This window comes from Triticum aestivum, chromosome 5D, assembly GCF_018294505.1.
Source record: "Triticum aestivum cultivar Chinese Spring chromosome 5D, IWGSC CS RefSeq v2.1, whole genome shotgun sequence".
Taxonomy (NCBI): Eukaryota; Viridiplantae; Streptophyta; class Magnoliopsida; order Poales; family Poaceae; genus Triticum; species Triticum aestivum.
Window position 1 is genome coordinate 342072614 of NC_057808.1, and position 24697 is coordinate 342097310.

The 24697-nt window shown below is 43.9% G+C and overlaps 1 long non-coding RNA gene and 2 pseudogenes across 1 annotated transcript; 2 read left to right on the forward strand and 1 right to left on the reverse strand.

Moving 5' to 3' along the window:
* Nucleotides 1-1384: 1384 nt before the first annotated feature.
* LOC123121625 (probable E3 ubiquitin-protein ligase ARI10) lies at nucleotides 1385-5166 on the reverse strand (annotated as a pseudogene).
* Nucleotides 5167-6105: 939 nt separating this feature from the next.
* On the forward strand, nucleotides 6106-18619 carry LOC123121627 (transcription factor IIIB 60 kDa subunit-like; annotated as a pseudogene).
* A 3142-nt stretch (nucleotides 18620-21761) lies between these two features.
* Nucleotides 21762-24013, forward strand: LOC123121628 (uncharacterized). Its single transcript, XR_006459805.1, has 3 exons — nucleotides 21762-22087; nucleotides 23079-23323; nucleotides 23750-24013. It is a non-coding gene; the product is annotated as an uncharacterized lncRNA (long non-coding RNA).
* Nucleotides 24014-24697: the final 684 nt, after the last annotated feature.

Consider the following 24697-nt stretch of genomic DNA (forward strand, 5'->3'; position numbering starts at 1 on the left):
CTCCTCTCCCCCTCCCCCCAACGTCCACCTTTGTAGTTTCATCACACCGCCGTCCACTCTCCCCTAACTCGTGTCTCACCATGTGCGTGGGGTTGTTGCTGCTATGAGTAGAGACCAACACTGTCATCGCAGGGATGCACGAAGCATGGGCGTTCCTTGCTACAAAGTAGGACCACCGCGGCTGCGAGTCCCGAAATCTGGACCTGGTTCTTGCGCAGGCCCCTTCACCATTGTTTAGGTACACAGTTTACATTCCGCGAAGTCTAAACTTTTTTATAATCAAAGTACAATGTGTCCTTCTTCAGCCACTCATGATCCTTTCATCGTGTGGTTGTGTGACACAAAAGGGCCGGGCATCGAGAGCCCAAGATGCTACAATGTTCACCATCACACTCTCCCCCTTGCTTTGAGAGGGGCTATAGACTACCGTGGGCGGGCTCTAGGTCGATGCGGGCTAGCCATCCACCCGATGATACTACAAGTTCGCCAACCAATATTGCGGCCGGGTCATACAGTGCTACAAGCCGGTGGAAGCGTCAATGGCGTGTTGCGACCGCCAATGGCGGGTGCTATGATTGTTCACCAAGGATGTTATGACTAGAGACAACAAATGTTGCGACCCGATAGTTTTTTTCATCATTTTTCCTACTAAAGTTGCGATATCTAATGGTTTTGCGGGTAGCAATCGAGCGGCTAGCAAGGCATGTCTAGTGCTCTCCAAAAACAATTACATTGTGAGAACATAGTCTTGCACATTCTACCCGCAAAAAAAAAGTCTTGGTACATTCAATCAACTCCGAAGAGTTTACGGAATTGCTCCATGTACAAGGCACACCCCTCGCTTCTAGTGGACTGAACCGCACTGTTGATAGGTCTTAATTTGCAAACCTCACATGCAGCAAGAGAGAACAGGACCGGTATCTTTTACTCCCTCGGATCAGAAAAAAAAATGTCCCGGCTTTGAACTAAGGTTTGGAAAAAAGATGTCCCAGCTTTGAACTAAGGTTTGTTTTCCGATCAGAGAGGGGGTATCATTTAAATGGTAGAGTAATCATTTTTAGAGAATTTTAAACAGTAGCTATATGAGACGAGAGATACACACACGGGACTTAAAAACCTGTCTCAGATAGGAAAAATGATTTTGTACAACTAGTTGCCGATGTAACCCATATTCTCTCCTCCTTTTATATTTTTCTTGAATTTCTAAATAATGTGAAATAACTCAAGGTTGTTAGTAGCGCTATGTAATACACATTGTAAAGCTTCATCCAATAGTATAACCATTTGTGACCCAGACAAAAATGGTAAGATTCAAATTAATAGTGCTTAGTCAAATAGTGTGTTCTCGCAAAAAAAGAAGTTAAGTAGCATGTAAACGGGTTAATAAGTTAAGTAGCAGAGATTAATAATAGTAAAAAGTTTCCATCACCCACATGCACAGTGTTTGCATGACATCCAGTAGGCCTCTAAGCTATAGAGCCTACTTTCTTACTGAGAAACTGGCCAGCTCATTCATCAGGAATAATCCCCAGAACAACACTCTAGTGGTGTTTACTAATGGAGCTCATATAGTTGCCACTTCCGATGTCGACTAAAATTAGTAATGGCATCAGAGCTGCACGAGCTAATGAATGCTAACTAAATCAGTAGTAATACCCTAGTAGAGCATTGTCCAGTTTTTTAACCCGATAGTACTGACATGATGAACTTGCTTCCCTGAAGTAGCGTCGGGCATCTGCAGACCATTCACCGATCACCACGTACGCTTGCACTTGCTGCAACGATGGTTGCCCTTCGCCATCGCAGAGCCGCAGAGGTAGCAGAAGTGGTGGCCGCACCTGCAAATCCAAGGAAACAAGAACATCTCGTCATGGACATGCAAATAATCGTTGGCGTACAGCAGATCCAGCTAGTGAAAGCTAACACAGCGCGCACCTGCAGACAATGTACACACAGCCTTCCACCCTCTCGACGTACATCTTGCACTTGGCGCACCTCCGCCACTTGCTCTCCTGCGCGACCTTCCTCAGCAGCAGGTCCTCCCGCCCGCGCTCGTCCTTGCCGAGCCGCTGGAACTCGGCGCAGTCGACGCCGTCGTGCCACGGCACCTTGCACTGCGCGCAGAACATGCGGGAGCAGTGGGGGCACTCCACGTCCCTTATCACCGCGTCCCCGTCCTGGTGGTCGTCGAGCAGTCGTTGAAGGGGCAGTAGAACTTGATCCCCTCGAGCGCCATGTCGCAGAGCGCGGCGCCCCACCGCTGGAACAGCGGCGTCGGGATCACGTCCCGGCAGGCCTCCGGTTGCAGCGTGCCGTCCTCGCAGCCCAGGTCGGGGCACCTGATGGGCAGCACGTTCTCTTCCACCTTCGCCGCAATGTACTGCCTCACGCAGCTGACGCAGAACGCGTGCGTGCACCCGTCCACCGGGAAGCATTCTATGGCAGGCACTTCCTCCATGCAGATGGTGCAGTAGAAGTCGTTGGCCATTGTTGTGCCGCTGGAACATTGGCCGAGCTCTTGCAGCACGTCGTTGCACGGTTGCTTGCCTTTGTCTATCACTCTGGTCGATGACGAGCTGCCAGCATCACCATCATCGTCCATATTGATCACTTGTGGTGTGTCTGGCTTCAACAGAGAATCACAAGAAGTAATCGGACACTTGGGCATCTCGGTGGCCATAGTCTCGGTTGTGTATCTGGCGAAGCAGGTGATGCAGATGATATGATCGCAGTTTTCAGGCTTCCACGATGCTTCCAGCGATACGATCATCAGCCTGCAAACCGCACACATCATCGTGCCGCTGCCAGAACCTTGCCCGAATTCTTCCAGCCCATTATAGGGATGCTCCTTCCCTTTGCCATCGTCAATCTCTTTGATTGCGATCAGGCTGCCATCATCGTCTACTTCCATAAATTCATGTATCTCTGGATCGACATGATATTTGCAAGAAGCAACCGGGCACTTTGGCATCTCTGTGGCCACTGTCTCTGTTGTGTATTTGGCGAAGCAGTCAATACAGATGACATGATCACAATTCTCAGGTTTCCATGACGCTTCCAGTGATACTGTCATCAGTCTGCAAACCGCACATGCCATTGTTGCGGACTGAGCCGAGAGTCGGAGGACCTCTTCAAGCTGCTCAGCTTCGGCTGCAGCAAAATCATCATCCATCCTGCAGGAGAAAATGCAGATTCGTAGTGACTTGGTGTACAAACGAAAAACACATCCAACATCGTTGTTAAGCAGATTGAGAAGCAGCAATAGCAATCAAGTAACTCAAATCATCAGCCATCTATCATGATTTTCTTAATCAAATGAATATGAAATACAGTACGTGAGACAGAACATTCAACAAAAGACTAAACTCCATGGGTCGGGCATTCATTACGAATGATAAACATATATAAAAAGCTTACTACATTACATTGCACAAGATTTTATAGCTGACATCTCGATTTCAATCTAGTTGAACCATATTGCTGTTTCAATTTTCGGTTGCTGATTAGGTATTGTTAAATGTGATGATATCTATAACTTTGGGTTAACCATGCCATGTTTTAGAAAATGGAAGTGATTAGATTACCCAAACTCCAAAAAGATGCCCTCATTCAAATATGCTCGCTCTAAGCAATGTTAGATTTGGTTCTTGTAACACAAACGGGCATGCAGACTAACCCCTTGCAAGCATATCATCGGACATTTGGTGTGCACATGATGATTCCTACGTTGACTATGCCTCCACACTTGATAAACAATGAATAAGGCGTATTATCTACTATCTTATAAATTTGGGTTGGTGGTGGCGGCAGCGATTTCACTGCCTCACTCTATCCCCATTTCGCTCCTTCATCGAGGACCCACCAGATGCTCTTCGTTTATAAAATTCTACTGTCTTACAAATTTGGGTTAGTGATGGTGGTGGTGAGTTCACTGCCCCACTCTATCCCAATGTTGATCACTCATCTAGGACCCACCAGACGCTCTCCGGTTACCAAAAAAAAAAAGAATCACAAGCAAAACAATCAGAAGTAAAGCATTTGTGGAGTCTCAGACCACGAAACTACCGCTATACACAACTCGGTCAACTAGCAAGCAACGCGAGTCTCACGTTTTGAATGGGGAAATATTATACAAGTACACGGCAGTACGTACTCCAGTCAACCCGAACTAGCCAGTCAATCTGCCAACCGATTTTCTCCCAGACGCTGCTAATCCCCAACCCCCATTGTCCTAACTTTCAAATTCAAAATCCGGGCATGTCGTGTGCCATTGGTTGAACAAGTACATGGTTATGGTATACTACCTTTTACGATGTCATGTCTTAACAAGTGTGTTGATTGCTGTATACCACTAGTCGAATACAACTGCAATCAGTTTTGCTGCTCCGTTTCGCTGCTCCGTAGCAACTCAGAGGCACTATGATAGTACATTTGGAAAGACTTGACCACATGGCACAAGATTTTAGAGATCCCCACCCCAATTTGGTTAAACCATATATCCTCACATTTCTCGTTGCTAGACCGTGTGAAATTTGGCTACACGCTGGCATTTGTTATGAAATTACGGGCAAAGTCCACGGAAATACCCCTTGTTCAAATGAACAGGATCTACGCTACTACTCTACGCAAGCCATACTGGTTCCTGCAACACAACCGGGCATGCTATGCAGACTGACCCCTTGCAAGCATATCGCCGGACATGTGGCGCGCGCGCACCGACCGCGACGAAGAGCACGCCCTAAACGTGGCACAATGGCCAGCGCCGACCGCATTTCGACAATCTTGGGAGCAGAACCGCAGACAAATCGAAGAGTGCAGAGGGTAGGGATGGATGCTACCTGTGGCCGGCCGGCGACCGACCTTGCTCTTCAGGCGTGGGAACCGGAAAGCGCCGGTGCGTACTCCTGCCAAGTGGCCGCGACGGCGGGAAGACGAGCTAGCCGGCCAGCTAAGGTCCCTAAGGGGCGCGTCGGCCGCGATCGATCGGAGAATGCAGGCAGCAGCTAGGGCCGGCGGCGGGAGGATGGAAGGGGAGGAGAGGCGTCGGGCGCGCGGTGGGTATCGTATCGAGGAAGAAGCGTGGCGATTGTGACGAGGCGGCTTGAAGCGGACGACTCGCCGCGAGAGGCTATTGTGCGTGCGCAAACGCGTTGGTTCGCTCGCTCGCTCGCCTCGTCGGAAGTCGAGCCGTCTCCTTGTGTTGGGTCTTGGGTGAGCCGCGACCCCGTGCTTGACCGGCCTAGTCAAAGACGCGTCTGACTCGTGTCGTTTCAAGTGTCCTTCGTCAGCAGCACTCGGCAAGCAACCGGCCGAGAGCCTGCTGTCCTCTCTGCACTCGTCTCCGAACAAGCTTGGTAGGAAATCATAAATGTAAAATCTTCCAAAATCTCTGTAATATTTTCCAAATCTGAGGATGTACCGATGTTTGATAGGATGATCTTAGTATTGTAGTATATAGCGAAAGATCTTCTTTGATTTGGGTGAAGAAATTAATCATTTCTTCGGATGTGGAGTTTCTGCTCCCGGGCGCATATGGATCCGGATGAACAGTATAAAAAGGGAAAGGAATAGTACTCTCTTCGATTTAAATTAATTGTCCGCAGCTCTAATTACGAATATGAAGCTGCCCAAGTAAAATTTCAGAATATTTTAAACTGTGTAGATAGGTGCACAGCCGTATAATGTACTCCCTCCGTCTAGGTGTGTAAGTCATCTTAGGTTGCGCATCGCGACCAGGGTCGAGGGGAAAACGAGAGAACTTAATGTGTTTTTGTTAATTAATAACATTACATGCAATGAACTAACCACTGCATGTCGTGTTTGGTAGTCTCAAGTCATTTAAAGCATGCATGGCACACATCTCTTATTGGTTGATATGTCACGAAACAAGAAACGAGATGAGAGTTAATGTACCGCGCCAAAGTATTTTGGGATTATTTGGTTTTCGCAAGATGACTTACACACCTAGATGGAGGGAGTACTAGTAATCTGTTATAAATTGTGCCTCTAATAACGCGGACAATAAATGGTTTGGTGTTACTTTTCAGTTGAATAATGATTTGAATGTTGATGCAAGCAAGTAATGTTGCAATCATCTTTGATGGGCACCGAAGTCATAGGGTCAAAATAACTGACCCATCTTCAGCGGAGCCCAGAGCACACGCGTCCTTGCCGCTGGATCCGGCCGGCTCAACCCCCACCGCCGCGGCCATGCCCGAGCTCCCCGGGCTCGCAGCCGGCGATCCGCGCAACGGAGGAGCCGGCGGCGGCGGCGGCTCCTTGTGCGCGACGAGCTGGTGGTGTTGCTGCAGAGCTGCGACGCGCCGACGCGGGCGGGACGTGCCCCCGAAGCAGCGCGAGAGGCGGCGGAGCATGGACGGAGCGTGGCGGTTCGGTCGCGCAACAGGAGGCCCAGCTCTCCGTAACCCTTTGGGATCTTCCCGTCTCGTATTAAACGTGGCAACGGTCCGTCCCTAGATCTCCGTAACCCCAAGCGGTACCCGGAGATTTGGGCCCTGATCCTGATCAATCAAAAGGACGACGGCTCGAACCCGGACTCGACACCCCCCCGCCGCCGCCGCCGCCCCGATCGATCGCGCCGCCGCCCGCGCGAGGGAGAGGTACTCCTAGCGCATTCCGTGCCCGCTCGCCTCGCTCCCTCTGTCTGGTTCGTCTGTGCTTCCTCGGCCCCTCCTGCAGCCCAGGCCCTGTTTCCCAGGCGGACGGAAGGTACGGAACCCGAAAAATCCACACGTCGTGAACCCTAAACCATAGAAGTTTGAGCTGTGTGGGATCGGTCGCGGTCGTTTAGGGACGGACTTTGCGTAGAATGTCTACCTTTGCTTGGGCATGCTGATTGGTCATCTTGAGCTGGGATGAAATTGGTTTGGGCACCCTATTTGAGTTTATTTTGGGGTGTCAAATTTGCAGCCCTTGTTGATTGTATAGCATGATTAGGGATCTGAACCCTCAAAAGAAAAAGGGAAAAAAAAAGGAATCTGAAGGTAGGACTGTTTTTCAGTGACCTCACAGTTTCTGGAATAATTCTTCAAGATGCAAATCTCAGTCTGTACCCTGTATTTGTCACCTATATACGTTCGTAGATGCGCATAGGATGAATAGAAAGGAAAAACATTATGCTGTTTTGGTCTGCTGCATTGGATGCTTTGTATGTCTGGTGATCCGGTCTAGAATAAGAAAATGAGGGTACAGGTACCTATCACCTAGGCCCCAGTTGTGGAGTGGGGTAGTAAGAGCATTGGCCATTTAATTTAAATGATGAAGTTTAAAAGAATGATACAACTTGCCCTTTTGTGACAAAATTTGAGAGAGCCATCTTTGCTTCGCCTCCGGGACACTATAAATGATATGGTACTGACGAGCAAGTTGTCATGTTCTTAACCGAAAACCATAACTTGGCACAGCCTTTAATTTCACTCTGAGAGTGAGTACCTGTTTTGTTTTGCCTCTTTCGAGTTGAAAGTTTAATGTCATGAGTTGAAACTTTTTTTAAAGTGCTCTTCTTGAATGAAAAGTTGAGTGCTCAAAATCCAGATTATTTTCACTTGCACATTTTGATATTTATAATTGGACTGGAAAAGAAGGGTTGTGTGCTACCACAAAGCGGTTTGCACACCTTGGACCAGCTGGACAGATGTTCCGGCCTTTCTCCTATTAAATGCATCTGCCACCTTATTTTCCATTTTACAATTCCCAAGGAGATCATATCCTCGTAATAGAGCCCACGACTCCCCTGTTTGGCGACCAGAGATAAGCACAAATCACAGAGAAGTAGGCAACCCTCACTTGCTAGTTGTAAATGTTTAAACGGTAAAATATGTTATTTAGACTGGAATTGGACGAAAATATTGAGAATCAGAGTGTGCTATCCCTGCTTGCATTTTTGCATCCACTTTGCAGAGTATTCATGCATGTTTGGAACTGAACAGGATCATACAATGAACTTCCGCAGGCTGATCTGAGTTGGATCATCCTCGGCACTCAACTTCTCTTCAGCAATGGTGTTCTGTGGTCACTGTCAGGATGACTGCCCGTATGTAAAGGACCCAGACAACGGGATCATGTGAGACCTTCATTTCCTGCACTTGCACTATTCATCTAATTGCATGCAAAATGCCAAAACCAGTGGGTATCGCTATTATAATGTGGACGTATTTATCTACGCCCTCCGTTCCAAAATGTAAGGCATGTTTTGATTTGTTATAAAAGAAAGCCTTGACCAACCATGTGACATAAAATTGATACCATTGAACTCATATTAAGAAATACATATTTATGATTGCGATTCTAGACGGAGGGGGTATTAGTTTTTCTCAATAGATTTATGTGAACACAGCTTAAAACACTTTTTCACCTTGTTCTTATGTTCTTTGCCATGTTGATTGTCAGATGTTGTGGAATATGCGGGAAGGTTCTTGATCCGAACATTTATGATGATGGGCCTTCTTTTGTTAAGGACTCCTCGGGACAGGTTGGTCTTGGTACCGTGCTTTATTTATATTTGGTTTCTTGATTTGGAGGTGTAGCTGTTGGTTGATTTGTTTTGATTGAATGTGCTTAGAGCCGGCTACGTGGATCAATTATTAAAGCAATTGAGGATGGATGTTCAATATCCCGTGAAAGAACCGAAGCGAAAGGTATCTCTATCACCGCATTCCTTTATCTTATTATGCATCTCCCTTTGTGAATTATGTTATGCTTTATTTCACCAGGGAGAGATGAGATTTGGCAGATTGTCCATGGCCTGCATGTGAGTGGTGGAGATGATATCATTTGCACTGCTCATAACTTTTATAAAGTATGCATCTTTGTTATCACACAAACGTTTCTAAAAATGGTAGGATATTTTCCAATGATGATATTTATTCTTATATAAATGTAGCTAGCTCTTGACAATAGCTTCACTAAAGGACGCCAGACAAGTCATGTTGCAGCTGCTTGTCTTTACATTGCTTGCCGGTAAGCTATCACCTAATTAGTCCCTTGCTTTATGGAAAGCCTTCCTATCCATTGGGCTTATTTCTTGTTCAAACATGAGCTTCTCCCTTTGCACTGTGGGTGGGCCTTTTGAGTCTTCTATATTGTGTTTGTCATGATCTGACCACAACTGGGGCTCATTTAGGGGCTGCTTGGTTTGATGCCAAAATTTGGCTTGCCACTGTATGGGTAAAAGGCCGATTTTTTTTTCTTCCAAATTGCTTTGCCAACCTAGAAACAACTTGCTATTGCTAAATATTGGCTTTCAAACCAAGGTTGCCCTTAACTTCCAAGTGAAAACCTGCAGAAGTGTGCCATTATAGTAGCTTTCATAATGTAGTAGTGTGTCATATTGTGACTTGGACTTGAGAAATTCATCAAAGAGCAAGAAATAAAACCAAGATGGCAAAACTTAAAGTGTGTAAACTATAACACTAAGCTTCTCTAGAAATATGCATGCAAAAGTCTGCTATGTACAACACACTATTTTTTCCTTCTGGAGTCTAGGATCAGCTACTATTGCGATGTTGTAATTTTTCTAGTTGTCTACGTAGCATACTGTAATTTCAAGATAAATCCCATCCATACTGGTTAAATATTTTTAACTTTGACTGTCAAAATATAAAAAGGTAGTGTCTATCCTTCGACATAAAAATAGTACCAACAATTCTTCAGGAAATGCACTTTGGTAGTATATGCTTTATATGATTCTAATCAGAATATCCTTTTTTTGTGATGGAAATTAGCAGCGTAGACTTAGGTCATGCCCAATAGAAGGCACTACATGCGTATGTTTCAGTATGCATTGATGTCCTTAAACTGTCATTTTTTCTTTTCTTACCTGAAATCTGTTGTCCTTTTTCATGCTTGTGATGGTGTTTGCTCCCTGTACAATGATTATTGTTTTGGTATCGATGTATCGTTAAGCTATATGGTAATACTACTGTCCATATTTAACTACTTGTTTTGTCAGGCGAGGTGAAAAACCTTATCTTCTTATTGATTTCTCGGACTATTTGCATATAAGTGTGTAAGTACTCCCACTCGTATGCCCTTTATCTTGCAGTCCTCACTGAAAGGGCTCATCTTGTTTTATGTTTCAGTTATGTCCTAGGTGCGGTTTTTCTGCAGCTTTGCCAAGTTTTGCTACTCGGAGAACACCCAATTGTTCAAAAGCTTGTAGATCCTAGCCTTTTCATCCATCGTTTTACCGAACGTAAGCTGACATACATGTGTGTTCTTATATACAAGATACAGAAAACTTCTAGTTACATACGTATACATTAAGGATTATTAAAGCATTCACAATTCTTCACCTGTCTCCTGTTTGTGACAAGGTAGTTTCTTGTGGGGCATGCCAATGCCAGGAAAATTGACCCTTACCTTTTATTGTATGAGATTTCAGACATGTTTCCGTTTCTTGATTGCGTAAGCAGGGAAAAAATTAACACTGTTGGAGAATAACTTAAGGAAGCAAGGTTATTAAGTCTAGATGTTTGCTTCTTTTGCACTGAACGTATAAATGAACGTGCATTCTTCCGAGAAGTATATCAACTGCTTATAATAATATGTTATCAATTTCAAACTCTACGGTGGATGATAGGCTAGCATGTTAAAAATAATTGGTACTCCCTCTGTAAAGAAATATAAGAGCGTTTAGATCACTAGAGTGGTGATCTAAATGCTCTTATATTTCTTTACGGAGGGAGTACATAACTCGTGGGAGCTATTTTTGCTCTTCGTGATGATCAAGATTTTCTTTGCTGGTCAGTGATTTCGAGTTGTGCCAAGCATATAGCCTTCATAAGGAAGGCTAGAAGGACAACTGTATTGGTTAGCAAAGGGAATCAATGTGATATTAATTATTTGTACTTTTGCTTTATTATTGGTAATCTGTAGGTTTACTGGGAAAAAGGAACAATGCTGTCTCGGACACAGCTTTATGCATTGTAGCTAGCATGAAGCGAGACTGGATGCAGGCTAGTATTTTCGTCATTCTAGTTTCTTATTTTGGTTCTTTTGTTAGGTTGTAATAGCTGTTCTGTGTTGCAGACTGGGAGGAAGCCAAGTGGTTTATGTGGTGCAGCATTATACATTGCCGCACTTTCTCATGGATATGATTACACCAAGGCAGATATTGTAAGCCCAGATGCTCCAGATGGATCTACTTATTCAAGAACTGTATCCAGAATGTCATTCCTTTGTACTCCTAGTTAATATCAATTACTTCTCTTCCGAATTATAAGACGTTTTGGATATTTCAATATGGACTATATACACACTGAAATGAGTGAACAAACACACTAAAACACGTCTATATAAATCGGATTCAGAAAAAAGTTAGGACATCTTATAATTAAGAACGGAAGGAGTAGTATTTTTACTGACATGCAGCACTAATGACAGCATATATTGCGTCTTATCCTTTTGCTGCTTCCCGTGCAACCAGTGAACATGGCACCACAATTTGCATGGACATTTCTGAAACATATTTACAGCATTGAAGAAACATGCCTTCCAAAGAACAAAATTTCTGATCAGCATTCAATTCACACATCTGGAAATAAAAAGGAGAAATTCTGCTGTGAATAGTAGATACAGTACTATTCATAGCATAATTCGAAATCATCACTATCCACAGTGCACATTGTCTTTTTTGTTTCTCAAGTGCGCTTTGAATTTGGATTTTGACGTGTTACTTGGTAGGCGCATCTTTTGTTAATGTTGTCAAAATGTATGAGCATTTCTTGCTATGTTTTGGTGGTGCTGTTGTATGCTGGTAGCATTGGTAGCATCGTAAGCTAGGAAGCACCAGATATGCGTAATGTAGGCTTGAATATGAAATGAAACTAATTGTGTTTTATCTTTTTTCAGGCTGCTGTTGTGCATGTCTGTGAGGCAACTCTATTTAAGCGCTTGATAGAGTTTGAAAGTACAGATTCTGGTAGCTTAACGGTATGTATGTTCTCCTCATGAAATAGCCAAATGTAGGCTGTCTGTTATCAAATGACTCGCATTTTGCTGAATCTCAATCACTTTCCTAAGCCATCTGATGAAAATATAACCATTCTCCTGAGTCATCACTCCTTTACATCCTATATAAACTCACTGTTTACAAAGTACTAATACAAGAAATAGTCTAATCTAGGCTACAATAAAGTAAACATAGGCTAATCCCTAAAAGTACAGAAACAAGTAGAACAGAAACTTAGGTACCTCTTACACTACAGATTGGCACCGCACTACGCTCATCAGTGACCAAACTTCAGTGGTGTGTCCATCTGGGCGCTCCTCCTGTCACTGGAGGCTGGAGGGTGAGTCCCATTGACTAGCACTCTGAGTTTGCTCGTCAGTGGTGAATTCTCCTGTGATGGGCCTAACAAGCCTGCTTGTCAGTGGTGTGTTTACTGGCTGATTTTTGTTGCCAGCGTTAAAAATTTCATGCCGGTGCTCGTGCTACTGACTTCTCCTGCCCATTCACCATCGAGACCGACGCCTGTGACACGGGTGTGGGCATGGTGCTCGTCCAGGACGGTCACCCAGTGGCATACCTGAGCAAGGCTCTCGACATATGAGGGGTTTCTGGCCGTGATGATGGGCGTCGACAAGTGACACGCGTACCTGCAGCGGGGCCGTTCGTGATCGCACCGACCACAAGAGCCTGTGCACTTGGCGATCAACAACTCAACATGGAGCTCCAGCGCAAGGCCATGTCCAAACTCGTCGGCATCAAGTTCACGTTCAGGTACAAGCGGGGCACCGAGAATGGCGTTGCTGACGCGCTCTCAAGGGTGGGGCACTTGCTTGCTCATGACACACTCTCGCTCTGCCATCCGCACTGCCTCCAGGAGGTGGCAAAGTCCTACGACACCCACACTGACGGGCAGGAGCTGCTCACCTAGCTCGCGCTCCGCAGCCCCGCGCAGCCGGGAAAGAAGAGGATGGCGATGGTTGCCGTGCTGCCAGATCATGTGCAGCCAGCCGAGGACGCAGTGTTGGTGGAAGGAGGAGAGGGGATGCGGTGGTGGAAGGGAATGTGCTCCATGGGAGGGGAAGGGCATGCCGGCTCTGCCTATGGGAGGGGGGTGAGGGACTTGGTTTTCCCGGTGCGTTCTTTTAGAGGTGAAGGGTGAGGTCTGCCTGCCTTTTGGGCCTGGGCCTTTCCACTGACGGGTGGAACCTTAGGCCAACTCCAACGCACGACTCCAAATGGACGTCCGTTTTGTTCAGATTCTATCTGTTTGGTTCGGGCAAAGGGGCGACGTCCGACCTCTTTTGTGTTTGCGTTGCCAATGCGCCCAACACGGCCGATGCATTTGGTCCACCCGGCCGGCCGGCAGTTAAATGCAGACATTTTTTTAACTAAAAAGAAACATTGCATTAGATTATTACAACCAAATAAATCACATAGTATTGTAATAATAAGTAGTTTCGCAACTGAGTAAAAATCACAAATTTTACAACCAAATTTAAATTGTCAGGAATACATCGAAAGAAAATGAACCTATACATCTACTGGTTGCCAATGTGAGTCCACATGTGCTCAACCAAATCATTTTGGAGTTGAATGTGAGTTTGCTAATCACGCATGATGAAATTGGGTGAACTGTTCAAAAGTTGCCGGTTCTTGATGCTCAGGCACAACATTTTCAGCTTCTCGGTGCTCCATGTCAGTGAAGGGTGTTGAATGACAGCCCATCGAGATTGCAGCACACCAAAAGCACACTCCACATCCATCCTAGCACTCTCTTGTGCTTGGGCAAATCTCTGTTTCTTCTCTCCTTCCGGATTGGATGTTGTCTTCAATACAGTTGACCACTGAGGATAAATAACATCAACTAGGTAGTATCCCTTGTTGTACCAGTGGCCGTTGATCTCAAAGTTGATCTTTGGGCAGTGGCCTTCTGCAAGCCTTGCGAACACTGGAGAACGCTGAAGCACGTTGATGTCATTGTGAGAACCGGCAGCGGCCGTGGTTTCTCTAGTACCGACGGCGGCGAGAAAGGCCACAAACACCGGCAAGAACTCCTCCGAAAAGCGGCGGGCGGGAGCGGGGGGAGGTTGTGTGAATGCGGTGGGGCAGTGTGTGGCAGGCCTGGCCAGCGATGGAGCGGCCGGAAAATGGGTGGCGGTGGCTATGGGGGCGGGAGAGGTATAGGGGAGGAGGGGAAGGGCGTATGTTTCACCGACGGGCCGGCCAGTGGGAGGACAAAGAGAGCGCCCGCGCGACGGACGCTTGTCCGTTTGGGTTGCCGCGTCGGGCCTCGATTTGTGTCCGTTTCGACCCAAACGGACATGGGCGGATCAAATGCGGTCGCGCGTTGGAGTTGGCCTTAGCGACTATCAGGGAAAAATTGTCCTCCGTGTGCAGCTGACAATGTGTATTATTGATGGGCAGACAAGCTTGATTGTGAATGATGATAGGAGAGCCAATGACAAGCAGGCGAGTCGTAACCGTCAGTGAAGACATTGTCGACCAGGGTTCCGGGTCCTCACACTACTGAAGGGCACTTTCTGCATCAGTGCAGATTTCATAAAGCCGTGGTGGGAAGTCAGTACCGACGCTGCATGCCCGCCAGCGTTGCATCTCATCGCTGACGGGTGACAGATTTCCCGTCAGTGATAAGTATAACTAATCAGGGATGGACATTTTTCTAGTAGTGTTAGCTCTGTGGTTTAAGCCTAGTATTGTGTGATCGGGGAAGGACATTTTTCTGGTAGTGTTAGCTCTGTGGTTTAAGTCTAGTGTTGTGCGATCAGGGAAGGTCATTTTTCTAGTAGTGTTAGCTCTGTGGTTTAAGCATGGTATTGTGTTATTTTAGTTGATGACTGGAAGACACGAAAATTTCAGGTGACTAAAGATTAGTGAGCATTATTATTTTAATATTTTAGCACACTAGAATGGCCAGCGGTGCAATATTGTTTGGTTGTTTCTGTTTAGGTAAGTGCACTTGAGCCGCCCATTCTCAAACGTACCCAAATTTGAACTCAAGTAACTATCATCCAATTATCATTGAATCGTACGTGTGTATGATACTAAAGCAGCACTGAGTAATGCAACTCTGTCAACTACACTTAATGTGTACTTCCTTTTATCTTTTCAGATAGCCAGTTTTAGGGTTTACTTCCTTTTATCTTTTCAGATAGCCAGTTTTAGGTGATATTTCTATTTATCTCCTAGAGCATTATGGCATCCCCTTCATATCTACTCCCTCCGTTCGGAATTACTTGTCGCAGAAATGGATGTATCTAGACGTATTTTAGTTCTAGATACATCCATTTCCGAGACAAGTAATTCCGAACGGAGGGAGTATGTGCTTCTGTGATATCTACTACAAACATATAATTATCTGTCTTGGACCACTATGCAGATGATATCATGTCAACATAAATGTGCTGCTTTGTGAACATCCCCCTCTGTTCGATACCAAAACTTGTCAGATTCCATAGCTGATGAATCTCTTTCTTTTTCCTCACACAAGGCACTTCTCTGGCACAAACCTAGTAGTTATTGTTTTGCTGATCATGGGTGAATTGATGACACTGATGCTCCAAGGCCATAATGTTTACGATAGACTGTGCAAATACAATTGTACATTAGGATTAGGAACATTCCAAGTCATCAACTTATTTATAGCTCATACATTTATCTACAACCTTTTTTGTAAGAACTTCATTTATAGTATAGCATCACTTAGTTATATTTTGTATCTTCATGTCCCTATGATAGATTGAAGATTTTTTGGCCAAGGCTTATGAAGAGACGGTTCCAAAATGTTCAGCCAAGTATGGAGAAGTCCTTTGCGAGCACAAGGATAAGGGTGCTGAGCATTTTTCTCATGGACTTTGTGAGGAATGCTATGACAATGTAACTCACATTTACTATGTTCGTAATGCCTTGGTTTTTATGCTTCATTCACTACTGATATGACTTGATTTGTCAGTTCACTGAACTTTCAGGTGGGCTGGAGGGTGGTGCTGACCCTCCAGCTTTCCAGCAAGCTGAAAAACACAGACAGGATGCTGCTAAAAGATCCAAGGAAACTGCCGTGGTCGAGGAAACATTGTGTGAGTTAAATAGTTCTGATGTTGAGGATAACATCATGACCCCTTGAAAGGTAGAAGTTTCTGAACATACTTAAGCCCATGTTTCGTACACTATTAATCTGAGAATCTGTCTTTTTCAACTGTAATTCTCAACTAAGAAATTTCACTCTTATTGTTCACTGTTTTTAAATTACTTTCATCATTCACACAAAGCAATTTGAAGATTCTTTTTCATCAATTGACTGCACAAACCCCTGACAAATCCAGTTTTATAACTTTTGATGTCTATTAATTACTTCGATGACCTGTTTTCTTTTTTGTTACAAGAACATTCAAGTTTCATCTTTACATCTAGATTATATTACTGAACTGTAGTTTGGAGCTTGAGAGTGAGATTTCTAAGTAATCTCAGAGTTTTCTTGCGATCTCACAGAACTGTTTGCTGACGAGTATCTCAAATTATCTAGTGTTGAAGCTGCTTCTCTTTATTTATATTTTTGTAATCCATCTTTTGTTGTGCTCAAAGGATGTTGCAGGATGGGAAAAAACATACCCATTAAATCCAATTGTAGACTGTACCAGACTAGTGGTCTTGTTGGTGCAATCTTCTAATGGAACATTTGAACAGGCATAATCTATTTTTATTGCTCAACTTTGAAATTTGTTGTATTGCGCTAACATCATGTATATGATCTCTCTTTACTACATCTGCATTAGTTGTTTATCTTATAGTTCACTCAATGTGCTTGATGTGTGTTTGTTCGTCCGGTCACTCTGTTTGACTTCTTTGAACAGAACTTTGGGGGCAAATCTTCGACAATTAGTTCCAGTCAAACTGCAAATGATTTTGTTGCTCCTGACGATGCTGAAGTGGAAGGTTTATAGGTTCCTTTAATATGATATTCCCTCCGTTCATAAATAAGTGACGTGGTTTTAGTTCACTTATTTATGAACGGATGGAGTAGTACTCTGCAACAATAATTTCGTTGTCCTTTCCCCTTTTTGGTTTGTATTGCCAAGCTGATGACTAATCAACTTGCTGGTGTTATATTGCACCCTTAGGTGAGAATGGTAAAGCTGATTCTGATTCTGAAAATCTTTCTGATATTGATGATGTGGAGGTATTTTTTATCCATGAGATGTTTCAACACACTAATTTATTGCAGCCATTGTTAGAGCCTGAGATATGACCATTCATTCTGATTTCCTGTAATTATGTTTGGTAAAATTGCAGGTTGACGGGTATCTTCACAATGAAGAAGAAACACAGAACAAAAAGATTATCTGGGAGGAAATGAACAAAGAATACCTAGAGGTAGTTATCATCATGAGGCAGTTTCTTCTCCTGACAACAGGGTGTAAATATCTACTGACTCTTTTACAGGAACAAGCTGCAAAGGAAGCTTTAGCAGCTGAATTGGCAGCTAGAGGTGTACCTGTTGGAGAGGGACGACAGAAGGTATGGAATGTTTCTAGTGTCGCTCAAGCGTCATGTGTACACATCTTTACTATTTTTGGTAGAGTTCATGATTTGACAGGGATGGTTTTTTAAATGTAGAAACGAAAACGTAATGAAGACAAGAACTCCACACCTGCTGACACACCAGCAGAAGCAACCTACAACATGTTGAGACAGAAGGTACTTACCTTTTGTACAGCCATGGACATCCAAAATACGTGCCGTGTGACTATTTATCGTTACATGTTGAACTTTCCGTGCAGACTGACTAACATTTAACATATAACACTGCTCCTTTTGCAGGGACTCGGGTCAAAAATCAATGTTGAAGCTGTTAGTGGATTGTACACGGTATGTTTTCGCCTTTTATGTTCACTGGAGCTTGATAGATTTCTGTATCCTAAAATTCATGCAATTTTCTTTTGTAAATGCTCCAACATCAAAATAAATATCTTGTTTACTTGTTATATTTGCTGTCATTCAAATGCTTACTGAGATTCTGCATGCAGACTGAAGACGAAGTTGGCAAAGCAAATGGCAAAGATGACATACACTTTGACGAGGAATATGAACAGGATATCGGTTATGGTGAAACATTTGATGCTAGTTATGACTATGGTCACGATGCTGATTACAACTACGAAGGCTACGTTGACGAGGGTGGTGGCGGAGGCTATGATGATTATCATGACGCTGATTACTAGTAGTAGCAGTTTTCTGCAGAGTGGCAACCTGACCAAGATCTGTTCCGACTACCAAGGCGAACTGAAAATCTTATATTCTATCTATACCAAGCTAAGACTAAGTTATAGTATACGCGTAAACTGACACCGAATCCAGATTTGTGGACCACAGTAAGACTGCTCTCTTAGAAAAGTTTCCGGTGCAAAGTTCTAGAAAATGAGTAATCAACAGTAAGGCTGAAGAGACCGATACCTTTCTCAAGGACCATTTTCTTTGTACTCCCTCCGGTCCTTTTTAGTTCGCTTATAAGATTTGTCTGAAGTCAAGACTCGCAAAGTTTGATCAACTTTGTAGAAAAAAAAAATACCAACATTCATAATGTGAAATCACTATCAGTAGATGCGTCATGACTTAAATTTTGATATTATATAACTTTAGCATGGTAGATGTTGATATTTTTTCATATAAATATGGTCAAACATTATGAAGTTTGACTAGACAATTCTTATATGCAGAGTAAAAAGACTGGAGGGAGTATTTTTTTAAAACATCATCTTAAATAACAGTTACATACATCATTTATGAGCAGGATTGCAATTTCATTCAAAGGCTCCTCAAACCAATCAAAAGTTGAATAGCCAATCTAGCGAGCTCAAGAGCAACTAGCTCATACTCCCTCCGTTTCCAAATATAAGTCTTTTTAGAGATTCCAACAACTAACTACATACGGAGCAAAATGAGTGAATCTATACTCTAAAATATGTCTACATACATCCGTATGTTGTAGTCCATTTGAATGTCTAAAAAGACTTATATTTAGGAACGGAGGGAGTATATTACAATGTTTAAACCTATAGAGATAGGAAAATTACAAACAATATAGCAATTGTTGAAAATTGTCACTGCCGCTCTTGTAGATTGACCATTCCTCGTGGTGTCAATGACATCCAAATTGTCATAGTTAATAAATTGATTGAAACCCGCCCTTTGGGGATAAACCTAATTTGGTAGTCTCTCATCTTTCAATTTTGCAATTCCACATAGCAATGATTTTTTTTCGCTATTGTTCCTCAGGACCGCTCCCGTCGTGTTCCTAAGTCTTGATAAAAAGATGCATCAACATTAAGTTTTACAAAACCAGTGGCTGGGCGGATCCAACCCTTCCTTTTCATTGTAGCCTTTTTTTTGAATATTTTCATTGTAGCTTTGGAGAGGAAGCAATAGTATTAGTTTGCAGGGAGAGCACGAATCTTCGTAGTCATCTGAAAAGCACCTTGAACAATCTCCTCATGAACCAGTTTACCCCTCTCCCGTCACAAATACCAAGTAGTAATGGCGATCATTTCATGAGGATTCTAAATACCCATAACAGACAACTCCTGATCTCACAAAAGCAAGAACTCCAGAACCGCCTCACCAGTACGATCGACTTCACATGCTCTTTTAATAATATCGTCCATCCTAACCTTCTCCAAACCTTTGTTGCATTTGTCACAATGAAATAAGTGGTTTGTATTTTCAGGGCCACAAGCGTGCACGTACACCAAATAAAAAAATTAACCTTTGCCGGCATGCTAGCTTCCAAATTTTACACCAAATAGGGTTAACTGTGGTCTGCCCCATACCATTAGTACATGTAGTTTTCTCCCATGTTAATGATCCCATTCCACGATTTAAGCTGATCAAACTGTAAACATCCAACTTTTTGTGTAGCTCCAAGAGATAAACTTGTGCAAGAATTAGCCATGACGTATGTCTGACAAACAGCTATTAGTGGATTGCACAACGTATGTAAGGTCGCGGGAGGGCAGAATTTGTCGAGCCGCCACTGCATTATTGCCGGAGATGCTTCCAGATGCCCGTCGATGTAGATTGCACGGGGGCGCCCGCCCAAAGCAGAACGCGTGGATGAGCAACCTCTAGGGGGGGTGGGGGGGGGCACCCGCCCTGGATGCCGGAGAGAGCTATTGGCCGAAGCTCGTCGAGTCGCGATAGGGCCGCAGACTCTGGGTCGCGCAACAGGGAGGACCTAGCCTCCCCCCATCACGAGCGCCCACCATCGAGCGAGAAGAGGCCCAGTCGCCGCTGCCGTTTGCCGCGTGGGCTTATCCTGGCTGCGTCCTCCGACGATGGCACTGGGAGAGAGGAAAGAGAGGAGAGATGCAACGCTGGGGTGAGATGGTTTCTCTGGATTGTTTTCATTCAGTTCCATCATAATCATATCTCTATCTCATGTCGTTCCTCTTCTGAACCAGTTTATTCATCTGCAACGCATAATGCATGATCAACACGCCAACAATAAAGAAGGGAGCATTAGAAGGAAACACACATGTGCATTCGCAAAAGTTGTCCTCACTCTTCATGGCGCATATGGGGCACAACTAAATCTTTAGAATCGACAAACAAAATTGTGCGAAATTGCTTCACAGACGACACCTCAGGCATGATCTGCAAACGATACTTGGTCGCCAACAACACTAGCATCAGCTAAAAAAGGAAAACGAAGATGCAGGCTGGCTGTTGGCCCTCCACATACGATCGTGCAGACGTCGGCCATGAACTTATCGTCTGTATAGCAAGGCTCAAAATTGTGTGACTTGAAACAAAACCCTGCCACCTGACAAAATCCACCTGTTGCTGCTGGCAGAAAAGTACCGCATCATGAAATAACTGCCACATCCCCGCAAAAAAATAAAATTTGCCATGATATTGTCACAAGAAAGAGTTGATTAACTTATGCAACAGAAAGTCAGAAGTCAAAACCATTACGAAAAAATCATACAAATAAATATTGGAGAGTTTGTTGGTTTCACTTTCCCTTCCATCGATACATGCCTTCTGCCATTCAGTTTTTTTCAAAACCACATGATAATCTCCATTATTATTTTTCCAAGCCGCCCCCACATCCTCGTTTATGGGAAAAAAATCCTTTGCAAAACAAAAATCAACAAAAATCAAAATAAATCGCTGATAGCAAGAAATCCACTGCAAGCCGACAATAAAAATGAACTCATGTAGTTGTACACAACAATCTCAATCAAATCATATATTTTCTTACGTTTGCCTATGGACTCTTCCCCCATAGCATATCTCAAACTTAACCCAATAAAAAAAAATCTACATTGAAGCACTAGAATAAAGTTGCCCCGTTGCAACACACGAGTATTTAGCCAGGACCTATAAATGTGCAGTAAAATTCATTAACTCTCTAATCTCTAGCAGCACACTGCAACAAACTACATGTAGATGTATGCAAACAGAACCATCTTTTCAAGAAAATAAAGTACTACTGCAATGCCCAACAAGAGAGGCTTTCAGGAGGAAAGCATGCTATACTTTAATAAGCAAAATTAAACTCTCAAGCTGTTCTACCTCCCATCTTTTTGCTTTCTTTCTTTATATTTAGACCGGTTTCCAGGAGCCCAGCCCAAGCGAGCGTACATTTTTTTTTTTGGAGGTGAAGCGAGCGTACATTTGCGTCCGGTAGAAGTAGTAGTGGGCCGCAATTCTCCTCCGAGCCGAACCCAACCAGCCCAAGCTGTGTACATTTGCGAGTGTACCTGCCGTGAAACAAAATCTTGAGCACCGCCGAGGAGTGGAAAGAAACCCTCAAATCGCATCGCCTCCTCCTCCCACGCCGGCCGGAATCCTCCTCCGCAGCCGCCTACCTCAGTCTACCTCCTTCTTCCCCACGCCGAGCGAAATCTCTCTCTCTCTCCGTGAACTTGTTCGAGGTCGGCGTTTGCGGGCGCGGGGGAGGCGCAGGAGTCAGAGCATCCGCGGCGACCGGAGATCAAGGAGGAGGAGGAAGAGGAAGGCGCGGGCGCGTTGAAGGCGGACTCGCCGTCCTTTCGGCGCCGTGAGGTGACCTGCGCGCGGCGGAGCTGGGTGTCCACTCAGGTAACACGACGAGCCTTGTACTACGAGATCTTTTAGTCCCACATCGCCAAGCGACTAGGGATCCCACCAGTTTAGACTTGAGAGGCTTTGGGTTAGAGGGGGGACCTATGCCTCACCAGGACGGTGAGGGGCGGCGGGGCTTAGCGCTGCCATGATTTTTTTTTACTTGCACACATTTCGTAGTTGTAAGCAGGCATCTAGACAGTAAACATCTCCGAGCTGAAATTTCTTTATCCAACGAAGATCACTTGTGTACCTCACCATGCTAAAGATAAATAATACTAGAACGCTGAATAGTTGGAGAGTGGTAGTGCTGGTGCTTAGGGACCAATAAAACACAGAATTAAACATATTCTCAATTGGATACACACGTACAGTTACAAATAATTGTTAACAGTAGTGTACGTCATACCAATGCATATTAAGCTACTCGTAGTTTCTAGAAAGCCTAACATAACTCCCTTTGTGCTTACATCTTTTGTAAGTGTGTAAATGTTAAAATCTACTGCCAGGCTCGTCTAATCTTTAACATCTTCCTGCATGAGATGAGGTAGAACTTAACATCAAGATTTTCTTCGAATTTTAATTGTCTTCGGTCTTTACTGCTGTTAAGACTTAAGACACAATGGACTTTTAGAAGCTGGGAGTAAATGAGATTTCAACATAAAGAGTAGTACAAACTAGTGGATTAGCAGATAAAATGGCATATGTATGGTGTGGCAACCATCTATTTTCTGTGCTTATTTGTCAGATTCTTGATCATAGGTCAGATATTAGTGCATATGCATTCCTGATTGTTTGCTCCATTAGGTACCATAGTTTAAGGGCAGATGCACGTTAGTTACTGAAGAGATCTGAAATCTCTCTTAGAAAAATAAATAAGACAACTTCTTTGTTTCAAGAGGAGCAACTTGAATCTTAAGTATGCCAAAAGTACATTCCACATTTACATAATTGTGTTTACCTTTTGATTATCACATGATGGGTACAGACTGGTCCTTTTGACCCGTGCTTCAAGGCTGAGTAGTGGCGGCTCTGGCTGCGATGGACAGAACAATCGGTGGCGGTGTCAGAGGGGAAGGCGAGAAGAAGGCGGCTGCAGCGTGCGACGTGGAGGCGCTGCGCAAGTGCCTGCAGGAGAACAAGGGTGATCGTGTCAAGTGCCAGGCTCACATTGATGCCTTCCGATCCTCATGTTCTGTCAGCCCCACCACTACCTCCGACGGCCATCCTGACGTATGATCTTCCACTTCTTGGCTCCTAAATCAGAATAATTCCTTTTCACTAATCTTTACCCATGTATTTATTAAGTACATTCTTCCTACCCAGATTGACAGGTCTATCTGATACACTATTTTAAACAAATGAAACTTTCCTCAAGTTAAAAGGCAAACATGGACTCATCTGAAACTTGATTTAGAGCATGACACCGTTGTTTTCAGTGTTAGTCATCACTCCGAGGTCTTCGAGACAAACGAAAGAGCTGCTTTGGGAAGAAATCAGTATGAATAAAGCTGATAAACATAGTATACATGCAGATAGATCCTACATACAGAGAAATAAATCATGTCATCTTGTAACTTCTAAACACACTCTCTGAACCAGTTGGTAGAGTTTCAAGTGCAATCAGGACTGAAACATGGTGCTATTTTTCTGGTGCAGGTAAAAAAGGGAATGTGAAACACAATGGTTCTGTTGCTGGGGTAGTCTTACAAGAAACTGCATGGAATACTTATGATGAATAAGGTGATGACGCAAATGCAACATATGTGGATGGTCATGTGAAAGAGGATAATTAGAACTTAGGGTATGTTTGATTCGTAGCCAACATGTACCTTACCGATTTTTTTGGCTGTGACCAAAACTTTGGTCATGATTTGGATGGTTGTCAACTTTTTGGCATGGCAATGGCTTGTTACCACTCTAGTTCATTTTTTCTGCTAATATTACCCTGCTCATGGGCACACAAAACCTTGAACAAAATTTGGCTAGCCAAATATTTGGTGGGTCAACCCATGGCTCAAACCAAACTTACCCTAAGACCTAATTATCCTATATATGGTATTTGTTGGTGTGGAAAGAACCATTGGCAAAACTCTGAAACATGGATGTTAATGTTGTCTTCAATGAGACACTTTTTGCTACGGGCTGTGCTAGGCTATTTCAAAAGTTGGAATCGGTCTAGTCTAGTGCTTTGGATAATAGGCACCTGATTCAGTAAAATCTTGTAAGGTGTACAAGCTTATCTTTTTTCCTTCTTCCACTTTTCGTTAGGGCTTTGGTTGAATAAAATGGTTAGGTGATTGCGATCAACTCATACACTACTTGTAGCTAGTTGGTTTATAATGTTGACATGTTAAAATTACAACACAGAGTTGGTTGTTCTTGTGTCACCCTGTTGAGTTTCCAGTTCAGATTCGGGAAGAAAGATCAAATATCTCTGTTTGGGTACTTGCTCCAAACAATAATATAATCTCTTGCTTCAACATTGAAGATGTAAATTCAGTCAGTGAGTCTCCAGCGTTGTGGTTACTTCCTAGAGTTTACTGGTGTCTGATTTCATCGACCAACGCCTAGGTAGCACAACTAGTAGGCTGGTCAGAATTATGT